We start from the raw sequence: 12,454 nt of genomic DNA on the forward strand, positions 1-12,454 counted from the left end.
AGGACACCCCGAAATGGGAACACCAGCTCTCTAGCAATGGATATCAACCAAATGCAGAACAATAAAATGGTAGAAGAAGAATTTTGAGCACACATTATAAGAAAACTCAATGACATTCAAGACAAAATGGATATCCAATACAAAGAAACCATAAAAGGAATCCAGAACTTGGAAGAAAAATTCACTAAGGAAATTGAAATATTAAAGAAAAATCAAACAGAACTTCTGGAAATGAAGAATTTATTCAAGGAATTACAAAACACAGTGAAAAGCCTCCAGAAGAGATCAAATAGAAGAAAGAATATCAGGGATTGAAGATAACACTTTCCAATTAAACAAGTCAGTCACAGAGATAGAGCAGAGCAATCAGAGAAAAGAGCAAAGCCTACAAGAAATGTGGGATTATGTGAAGAGGCCTAACATGAGAATTATAGGCATCCTGGAGGGTGATGAAGACAATAAACACGGGTCGGATAAACTGTTTGAGGATATAATGGAGGAAAATTTCCCTGGCCTTGCTAACATTTTAGATATCCAGGTATAAGAAGCTGAAAGGACTACTGGGAGACTCATTGCAAACTGGAAGACAGCACAACACATAGTCATTGGACTACCTAAAATAAACATGAAAGAGGCCATCCTACAAGCTGTAAGGTGAAAGAAGCAGGTCACCTAAAAAGAAAACCCATCAAAATAACTGCAGACTTCTCAACTGAGACCGTACAGGCCAGAAGAGACTGGGGCCCCATTGTCTCTCTTCTCAAAGAGAATAATGCCTAGCCTAGAATCTTGTATCCTACAAAACTAAGCTTCTTATATGAAGGAGAAATAAACACCTTCTCAGACCAGCAAAGACTGAGAGAATTCATCAAAACAAGACCTACCCTCCAGGAAGCACTCAGAACAGCATTATACATGGATCAGCACAATAGATACTCACCAGTAAAAAATCATCCAAAAGCTAAAGAGCAAAGGCCAGATATCACATTGGCTCAAGAGAGAAAACAAAGCAAAGTTCAACTCAACAGGGGGAACAGAAATATGCCCCACTTATCAACCCTTTCAATAATGGGCTAGAATTGCCCATTAAAGAGACATAGGCTGGCCAAATGGATAAATATACACAAGCCAAGTATCTGTTGTCTTCAAGAAACACATCTAACCTACAAGAATGCATTTAGACTCAAGGTGAAGGGGTGGAAAAAAATATTGCATGCAAATGGAAGCCAAAAGAAAGCTGACATAGCAGTTCTAATTTCAGATAACTTAGTCTTCAAATCAACAAAAGTAATGAAAGACAAAGATGGTCACTATATAATGATGAAGGGTATAATTAAACAAGAAGACATAATTCTAAATATTTATGCATCTAACTCAGGTGCATTCAGATTCATAAAGTAAATCCTACTTGATCTAAACAAAATGATAAATAGAAGTACCATAATAGCCAGGGACTTCAACATCCCTCTGACAGAACAGGACAGATCTTCCAAACAGAAAATAAGCAAAGAAACAATGGACTTAAAACAGAGCTCTGGAACAAATGGGCCTGACTGACATTTACAGAACATTCTACCCAAAAACCAATGAATATACGTTTTTCTCATCAGCTCATGGGGCATTCTCAGAGTTTGACCATATCCTAGGCCACAAAACATGTCTGAAAAAATTTTAAAAAATAGAAATTATGTCATGCATCTTCTCTGACCACAATGGAATAAAATTAGAAATCAATTCCAACAGAAACTCTCATCTCCACACAAAGTCATGGAAACTCAACAACCTTACACTGAATGATTATTGGGTTAAGGAGGAAATTAAGATGGAAATGAAAAGATTCTTTGAACTAAATAATAAAGAAGACACAAGTTATCAAAATCTGTGGGACCCAGCGAAAGCAGTCCTGAGAGGAAAATTTATATCCATAAATGCCTACATCAAAAAGACAGAAAGATCACAAATCAACAATCTAATGAATCATCTCAAAGAACTGGAAAAAGTTGAGCAAACCAACCTCAAACCCAGCAGAAGAAAAGAAATAACAAAGATCAGAGCAGAACTAAATGAAATTGATAATAAAACACTTTATAGAAGATTACTAAAACAAAAGGTTGGTTCTTTGAAAAAATAAACAAAATTGAAAAATCTCTTGCTAGATTAATGAGAATCAGAAAAGAAAGGACTATAATAAGCTCCATCAGGAATGAAAAAGGAGAAATTACAACTGATACCAGAGAAATACAAAGTATCATCTATGAATACTATAAAAACCTCTATGCACATAAACTTGAAAACATGGAGGAAATGGACAAATTCTTAGAAACACACAGCCTCCCTCAGCTCAATTAGGAAAAAATAGAATTCTTGAACAGACCAATATCAAGTACTGAAATTGAAGCAGCAATAAAACACCTTCCTAAAAGAAAACCCCGGACCAGATGGTTTCACACCTGAATTTTACCTGACCTACAAAGAAGAACAGGTGCCTATCCTGCAGAAATTTTCCCACAACATCGAGAAAGAAGAAATCCTCCCCAAAACGTTTTATAAAGCCAACATCATCTTGATACCAAACCAGGAAAGGATGCAATAGAAAAAGAAAACTACAGACCAATATCCCTTATGAATATAGATGCAAAAATTCTCAACAAAATCCTAGCAAAATGAATTCAGGTGCTTATCAGAAAAATAATCCATCATGACTACGTAGACTTCATCCCAGAGATGCAGGGATGTTTCAGCATACCCAAATCCATAAATGTAATTCACCACATAAATGGAAGTAAAAACAAAGACCATATGATCCTCTCAATAGACACAGAAAAAGCATTTGAAAAAATTCAGCACCCTTTTATGTTAAGAATGCTTAACATAATAGGCATAGATGGAACTTTCCAGAAATGATAAAAGCCATATATGACAAACCTACAGCTAACATCATACTTAATGGGGAAAAATTGAGAGCATTCCTCCTTAGAACTGGAACCAGACAAGGTTGTCCTTTATCACCACTTCTATTCAACATAGTGCTGGAAGTGTTAGCCAGAGCAATCAGACAAGAGAAGGAAATCAACAGCATCCAAATGGGGGCAGAAGAGGTCAAACTATCACTTTTTGCTGATGATATAATCTTATGTCTAGAAAACTCTAAGGATTCTGCCATGAGACTACTGGAATTAACAAACAAATTCAGCAAAGTCTCAGGTTACAAAATCAATGTACAACAATCAGTAGTATTCCTATATGCCAACAACAGTCAAACTGACAACCAAATAAAAAACTCAATACCCTTCACAATAGCAACAAAGAAAACAAAATACCTAGGAATATATTTAATTAAGGAGGTAAAAGACCTCTACAGGGAGAACTATGAAGAACTGAGGAAGAAATAGCAGAGGACATGAACAGATGGAAAACCATACCGTGCTCATGGGTCAGAAGAATCAACATTGTTAAAATGTCTACACTATCCAAAGTGATCTACGGATTCAATGCAATCCCTATTAAAATACCAACATCATTTTTCACAGATCTAGAAAAAATAATTCTATGCTTCATATGGAACCAGAGAAGATCCTGTATAGCAAAAGCACTCTTAAGCAAAAAGAACAAATTGGGAGGCATCAATTTACTAGACTTCAAACTATACTATAAGGCAATAGTAACTAAATCAGCATGGTACTGGCACAAGAACAGAGACATAGACCAATGGAACAGGACAAAGATCCCAGATATAAAACCACCCTCATATAGCCATCTAATCTTTGACAAAGCAGACAAAAACATACACTGGGGAAAAGAATCCTTATTCAATAAATGGTGCTGGGAAAATTGTATAGCTACATGTAGAAGACTGAAATAGGATCTGCACCTCTCACCTCTCTCAAAAATCAACTCATGGTGGATAATAGACTTAAACCTAAAGCATGAAACTATAAGAATTCTAGAAGAAAATGTTGGAAAAACTCTTATAGACTTTGGCCTAGGGAAAGAAATTTATGAAGAAGACCCCAAAGGCAATCACAGTAGCAACAAATATAAATAAATGGGACATGATCAAATTAAAAAGCTTCTGCACAGCCAAGGAAACTATCACGAGAGCATACAGACAACCTACAGAATGGGAGTAAATATTTGCATGCTACACATCTGATAAAGGGCAGATAACTAGAATCTATATAGAACTCAGGAAAATCAGCAAGAAAAAAAATCAAACAACCGCATTAAAAAGTGGGCAAAGGACAGAACAGAATCTTTTCAAAAGAAGACAGACTAATGGCCAACAAACTTATAAAAAAAATTCTCAACATCTCTAATCATCAGGGAAATGCAAATCAAAACCACAATGAGATATCACTTAACTCCAATGAGAATGATTTTTATCAAAAAGTCCCCAAACAGGTCGGGCGCGGTGGCTCACGCCTGTAATCCTAGCACTCTGGGAGGCTGAGGCGGGTGGATCACTTGAGGTCAGGAGTTCGAGACCACCCTGAGCAAGAGAGAGACCCCGTCTCTACTAAAAATAGAAATAAATGATCTGGCCAACTAAAAATCTATATAGAAAAAATTAGCCAGGTATGGTGGCGTATGCCTATAGTCCCAGCTACTTGGGAGGCTGAGGCAGTAGGATCGCTTAAGCCCAGGAGTTTGAGGATGCTGTTAGCTAGGCTGATGCCACAGAACTCACTCTAGCCCAGGCAACAGAGCAAGACTCTGTCTCAAAAAATAAAAAAAATAAAAAAAGTCCCCAAACAATAAATGTTGGCGTGGATGCAGAGAGAGAGGAACACTCATACACTGCTGGTGGGACTGCAAACTAGTACAAACCCTGTGAAAAGTAATATAGAGATATCTCAAAGAGCTAAAACTAGAACTATCATTTGATCCAGCAATCCTATTACTGGGCATCTACCCTAAAGAAAAAAAAGACATTTTATAAAAAAGATATCTACATTAGAATGTTTATAGCAGCACAATTTGCAATTGCAAAGATGTGGAAACAACCCTAGTGCCCATCGATATATGAGTGGATTAATAAAATGTGGTATATGTGTACCATGGAGTTCTACTCAGCCACAAAAAAAAAAAAAAAAAAGGTGATATAGCACCTCTTGTACTATCCTGGATAGAGCTGGAGCCCATTCTACTAAGTGAAGTATCACAAGAATGGAAAAACAAGCACCACATGTACTCACCATCAAATTGGTATTAACTGATCAACACTTATGTGCACATATAGTAATAACATTTATTGGGTGTCGGGCAGGTGGGAGCAGGAGGGGGTGGGTGTATTCACACCTAATGGGTGTGGTGCGCACTCTAGGGGATGGACATGCTTGAAGCTCTGACTCGGGTAGGGCAAATACAATATATGTAACCTAAACATTTGTACCCACGTAATATGCTGAAATTAAAAAAAAAAAAACCTAGGAGATAAACAAACAAACAAAAACAAACAAACAAAAAAAAACTTTACCATAAAACTGGGATCCTGAATTTCAGTGGAGATTATAGAATCGCAGGGACCAAGTGGTGGCACCTGATCTCCAAAAACAAAAAGGCGGCATGATTACTGTCATGGACCCTGGAGCCAATTAGTAATCAGAATGGTCTGATCAATAGACATCTTCAGTGTTAGCCAGGTTATCACAATTTCCCTAAAACTGGATAAAATGAGTAGTCTACTAAAATCTTACTTGATTGATCTTTGTAAGTGGAAAAGTTCTACGTCTAGCGGACAGAAGACTGACTTGAATCACTGAGACATAGTGACATAATTTCTAGCCCTGAGCCAGTTCATACACCAAGAGCCCCTTGAATGAATAGGAGACCAGGTCCCCTTGAGAAAAGACCCTGTTACCTTGCAAAAAATTTCTTTATGGTTACTCCATCACTTTGATAATACTATATTTATTGGACCTGGTGAGCTGAAAGTAGCAAGTGTCTAGACAAGTTGGTGAGACACTTTCACCTCAGAGGGTAGGGGAAAAAAATCCCACACAAATGGAAGGAATTGCTACCTTTGTGAAATTTCTAAAGGTGCAATGGCTTGAGGCATGGCAAGTTATCCCTTTCAAAGTAAAGGAAATGTTATTGCATCTGGCCACTAAGTTGCATATTACCTAGTAAGCCACTTTGGATTTTGGAGCAACATAGCCCTCATTTGGCCATGCTACTCTGACCCCTTTTATTGAGTGATCAAAAAAATTGCCAGTTCTGAGTAAGGCACAGAACAATGGGAGGCTTTGCAACAGGTCTAGACATGGAAGCTTCTCTGCAACTTGGGCCATATAGCCCAACAGATGCAATGGTGCTTGAAATGTTAGTGGTGAATAAAGATGCCATTTAAACCTTTTAGCAGAACTCTATCACAACACATACCCTTAGAATTTTGGAGCAAAGCAGTGTTATCCTCTGGTGATAACTTCTAAGAAACAGCTTTTGGATTGTTACAGGTCTCTAGTAGAGACTGACTATGGACCATCAAGTTACCTTGTGATCTGAAATTCCCGTCACGATCTGCATGTGTTACCTGGCCCATTAAACCCTAAAATTGTGTGTGCACAACTACATTCCATTGACAAATGTAAACAGTATATACAAGATTGTGTTCAAGCAGGTCCTGAATGCAAAAGTCAGTTGCATGAGGAAGTGGCCCAGATGCCCATTGGCCCCACTCCTGTTGGATTGTCTTCCCTTTCTCGACATGTACTTATGGCCTCATCAGGACTTCTGCATGACAAGTAAACTGAAGAATAAAAGTCTTGTGCTTGTTTTTACAGATTGTTCTGCATAATATGTGGGCATCACCCTAAAAAGGACAGTTGTAGCACCACAGCCACACTCTGGGATGATCCTGAAGAACTGTAGTAATAGGAAATCCTCCCACTGAGTAGAACTTTGATCAGTGCCACTGGTTGTTCCCTTTTTCTGGACAAAGAGTGGACAGGATAAATGAGTCTAATGAGCTATGGCTAATGGTTCAACTGGATGGTCAGGGACATCAAAGGAACATGATTAGAAAATTGGTTGTTAGGCAATCTAGGGAGGAGAGGTGTGGCAGATCTTTCCAAAAGGCAGAGAGGTTAAAGATTTGTGTTTCATATGAATGCTCATCAAAGGATGACTTTAGCAGAGAAGAGTTTTTACAATCAGACGGATAGGATGACTCTGTTTTTTATGGACAAAGTTAGCCTCCTTTTCTAGCCACTCCTGTCATTGCCCAGTGGGCTTATGAACAAATGACCATGACAGCAGAAGCAGAGGTTATGTGTGGACTCAGCATCATGACCTTCTCTTTACCAAGGCTGATCTGGCTACGCCCCCTGCTGAGTGCCCAACTGTAGCATAGAACAGCTGCAGGGAACAACCTGGAGCTCTTGAGCCCCTGGTATGGCACTATTCCCAAGGGAGATCAGCCAGCTACTTTATCTCAGGATATTTTCATTGGGCCACTTCCATCATAAAAAGGGGAGCACTTATTTCCTATGAAAATAACCACTTACTCTAGATGTGGATTTGCCTCCACTAATGGTTCTGCCAAAACTATCAGTCATGGACTTCAAAATGCCTTACCTACCCTAACAGTATTTCATACAGCATCACATCTGACCAAGAAATTCATTTCGCAGTGAATGAAGTGTGGCAATGGACCCATGCTCATGAAATTCACTGGTCTTAACATGTCCCCCATCATCACGGAGCAGGCTTGGTTAAAGACCAGTGCTAGGGAGGTGGCAACACCTAGAGGGGCTAGTGCAATGTCCTCTTGGATGTGGCATATACTCTAAATCACCATCAAATGGTGCTGTTCTCCTATAGCTAGGATCCATGGGTCCAGCAATCAAAGGATAGGAATGAGTGACTCTTTTTACTATCACTTTAAGTGATCTACTAGCAAAATTTCTGTTTCCCATTTCTATGACTTTAGGCTCTGCTGAGGACATAGCAATGATTCCATTCAACTGGCAGTTAAGACTGCTGCCGGGACACTTGGTTTCCTTATGAATCAACAGGCAAAGAAAAGGGTCAGTCTATTGGCTGGTATGTTTCATCTTGACTGTCAAAGGAACGACATTGCTACCACAAAATATTCTAGCATCAGATGCAAAGACAACAGTCTTACAGAGACTGCTTAAGAAACCCAAGCTTCCAAATCATGGAAGTCAATTTCCTGTAACAAAACTATCTATCTACCACCTATCCTCACCTAATGGCCCTGTTTCTCTGATTGGATGCTGATAGAAGGTATAAATGTAAATGACTACAAAGAACTTTAAATGTTAAATTTTTCTAATAAGGATCAAATCCTTAACCCACTGGACAAGGTGAGAAGTGTTTTTTGGAAGAGAGCTTTTGAACAAATTGACACTAAGGTCAGATTACCACTACGTCAGATAAGATGTTTTCCCAGGAGGATCTTGTACATGTTTTCCAATGAAACAATGTACATTAACCTAAATAGACCTGCTGGTTTATTTGTTAAATAAACATTGTAGCTTGGGTGACTCTAATTAGCTGGATAGCACCAAGTCTTAGGAAAATGACTTCTGTGTCTCAAAAAAATGGCTGTAAGAGGACCTCTTGGACAGTTCATTTTATATTGAGGTTTGCCTATGTGAAGTAATCTATGCAAAGAACTGGAAAATGTGACCATTCAATAGAAGGGATAAAATCAAAATGGAATTTTCTTGGGGATGTGTCTCTCTGTTATCATGTTTTATAGTAAACCTTGGACTAGGAAAAGTTGTTTAAGAGATAGTATACAAGATTTTTGGATCTGCAAACAATAATAAGTGTGTGACCTACTTTGTGTTACTGTGATGAGGTATATGGTACTTCTCAAAATCTTGTTAATATAATGAGTATTCGCCTACGTTTTTCAGTGTCAGTAAATACTGAGGCAGATGGAGTTATCCTAACAAAGGTCATGTGACTATTTGTACCTTGTATAGGGAATGTTTAACATGCCTCATGGTCCTTGGTTCAGGACTCTGTCTGATTATGGTAAATAAATGAGGCCACCTAACTTTATCTCAGCTTCACAGTCGCTTCACAGATGTCCTAATTTTATCTCAGAATTCATGAAAACAACTTATTTTTGTCATTTAACACAGTAATGTTCAAATTTCAGGCACCTTAATTTATGGGTTTCTAGGCCATTTTTGTTCTCAAACCAAGAGCTAAGTTCCATGTACCGAGTTCCACCTCTCTTTTCAGTAACAGGCTTTTAAAAGCATTTCAATCAATCACAGTCTATGATTGAAATCACATAATGAATTTCTAGGTGTGTGCTGGAACTCTCAGAAACATGTAGCTTCAGGAACATCTAACCTCAGCATCACAAAGGAAAACAAATATACTTAACCCTCTTCTCTTCACTCTCTTCTTGAGTCAACTCAATTGTCAATGCATCATTGCATCGGAAAGAATCATTCAACAAGCATTCATTGCCACACGATGCCAGAATGGCCTCTGTCCTGAAGGAACTTCAAACTCTAGAGCTATATACCCCAAAATGCTGACAACGTTACTTTGCAAGCTTCCTTACCATATATCTATGTATGTAATATACCCAGGTATTTTTCTTTCCACTTCAATTTTGAGGAACAAACACATATTTTTTTTTTTTTTTGGTTGGTTGGTTTTTACTCCAAGTTATTTTCACAGCGTTGAGCTGCTTTGGTTGTTGACAAAATCAGTTGCTGCTCTGAAAGAGGCACGAAAGACCCTATTTGCTGAAAGATAAAGCAAGAGCGTGTATAGACTTAGCAACAATGCTTGAGTGATTTGATACGGAGGAGATTTAGCTGTAAATTGCAGTGGCTGTAGTCCCCGGGACAGCCATAATCTATTCCTCTAACTTTTATCTTCTCCTGACCATCTTCTCTCCGTATTCCTATTTTAGGAGTTAAACATTCACTTATGAGGTCTCAGAAATTAAGCCCCATGTAAACACAAAGTGAGGGATGAACATGGGTCAGAAGGTGATTCCTATTCTGAAAATTTCCCTCATTTTAGGGATTTCAGAAATGATTACAGAAGAATTTTAAGCGTTCCGTTCATCTTGGCAGTTTAAGGATTCAGGGGGTAACTCAGCATGAAGAATCTGAAACATATTTTGAAATAAAATCATTAGAAACATTGTTTTCTAATACATGTCACAGCTTATCCATGCTGAGCCATGTAAAAAGAGAGAGAATATACAAAATGGTGTTTTGTCCCTGACCATATTGTATTAATAATTAGACTATTATGAGGACTCGTAAACAACCTGAGAGTGAGTTGCAAGCTCTAATGTGGTCTAGCACACTATTGATCATTCAGTTGCCGCTGCATTTATCTAAGCTACTAATTGGAATGGCAGCCATTGCAAAATAAAATATATAGATAGCTTGGTGGCTTAACAGAGAAAGTCAATAAGTAAAGGAATATCAGAAGTATTGTTAGATAAATAGTTTTGTGTTGTCTTTTCTAATCAGTGGATTATGAATGCAAAATAGCATGAAAAATAAGAAAAGATGACATTAGTATAAAAGGAAAAAAAGTTATTTCTGCCTCATTGAAATCCATTTATTTGTGATCTCAGTGTTCTTCTGGGAATTTACCAAATCATAAGATATTCCTTAGTTAGAAAATGTTCTTTTCTGTTCTCTTCTATAACTTAAAAGAATGCTTGGCTCTTAGTTTACACAGTTCACTTATTTAATAAATGAATCGTGGTAAAATTCCTCTTTTGTAGCCATGAATAATACAGGCCGTTCAGTGTGATCCTTTAGAACAGAAGCCTTAATGACAAACACAACCAACTATTAACCTCAACTATGTTGCTTACTAACTGTGTGACCTTGGGGAAATTTCTTAGCCTCTCTGAACCTTAGTTTCTGTATTTAGAAAATGGGGCTAAAACAACAACCTCTATTCATAAAGTTGCATGCAAATAAAATGAGGTAATACATAAAAATTGCTTAGCACAGTGTCTGGCACATAATAAAAGCTCAATAAACGTTTGCTATTTTTAAAGTTGCAAGCTTATATTACCTTGAAATATTCATAGTATGCTTATGGAATTCAGATCCATAATACATCGGTCTCCCACTGAAGCAAGGTAAAATATGACTATATAAAGAAATTTCAGACAGGGCCGTTTGAGTTCGTTGTTCTCTGAAGGTCCAAACGAGATGAACAGGGCCTTCCAGAAGCAAGCATAAAGATAATCGGCTGGCAATCTAACAGCCTGAAACCAAGCAGGAAAAGTGGAGACCTGTCTACACAGGAATTCCTCTTATAAGCAGGCAAGGAGTTAGAGTGGTTGGTATGGAGCACAGGTAAAAGAAACGCAGAATCTCGGAGGGCATATTCCTAGGAGGGATGTAGTTTATATATAATTAAATCAGAATTTAAAAGCCTGGAAGGAGAGTCATCAAGTAATATTCGAGGAATGAAAGCAAACACCGGAAATGGATCAAAAGACTAGCTGAAGGACCACATCAGCTGAGCCATTCCAAGAACTAAGGGACGAATTGAAGGTGAACCCTTCTGTTCATTCCCCTACCATATGCCGGGAGCCAGACTAGTTAGGAGAAGAAAACAATTTATTCACAGACAAAGAGAAGGTGTTGGGACTCTGAAGTGTTGCTTGGTTGCTGTTTGTTCATTCATTCATCCAATAAATATTTATTCACAACTTATTTTGTTCCAGGCTATATTTTAGACATGGGATATCCTGTGTTAAAAGAAAGACAGAAATTCCTACCCTCACGGAGCTTACATTCTAGACACATGTTAAACAAAAACAAACTAAAATATATTAAATATTAGATGGCAAAAGCACGAAGCGGGAAGGGCAATGGGAAGTATTACGGGTGGGGATGTGCACTTTTATTTAGACCTCACTGAAAAGTGGCCTTTGAGTAAAAACCTGAAGGGGACGAGGGAGCACGCTGTGCAGATACCTGAAAGAGCAGCATTCCCGTGGGATGCGGGTGCTGCCTTGCAGGAGTGCCAGGAGGCTGGCGAGGAGACCGGCCATGTCAGGGGCAGATGAGCCTCCAGCAGAGCCAAAGGCTGCAGAAGAACCACCAGTCAGGCTGGACGAAGAGTCTGGCGATCACCAAGGTGTCTACAGCCAGTGGTAGCCACACTGAGATCCAAACAGTCAAGGAGGACTACTAGGCCTCGACCAAGCAACAGAGACCAAATCGTGGACAACACAGTCAGAAACTTGAGTCGCAAAATTTTGGCAGGGTTGGGATATCCCTAGGCGAGATATATCCCACTCGGGACCTGTGTGCAGCCACTAAGCTTTAGCTCCCCTGACAAACCAACAAGGACATAAAAACCACAAAACTTCTCTCCTTCCTCCAGCTTCAACCACTTACCCAGGTAACATTTCAGGGAAAGAAGTTAAGTAGAGGAATCTAGATAAATCACCGACTATTTTATCCAAAAGAAT

This window comes from Eulemur rufifrons, chromosome 8, assembly GCF_041146395.1.
Source record: "Eulemur rufifrons isolate Redbay chromosome 8, OSU_ERuf_1, whole genome shotgun sequence".
Lineage (NCBI taxonomy): Eukaryota > Metazoa > Chordata > Mammalia > Primates > Lemuridae > Eulemur > Eulemur rufifrons.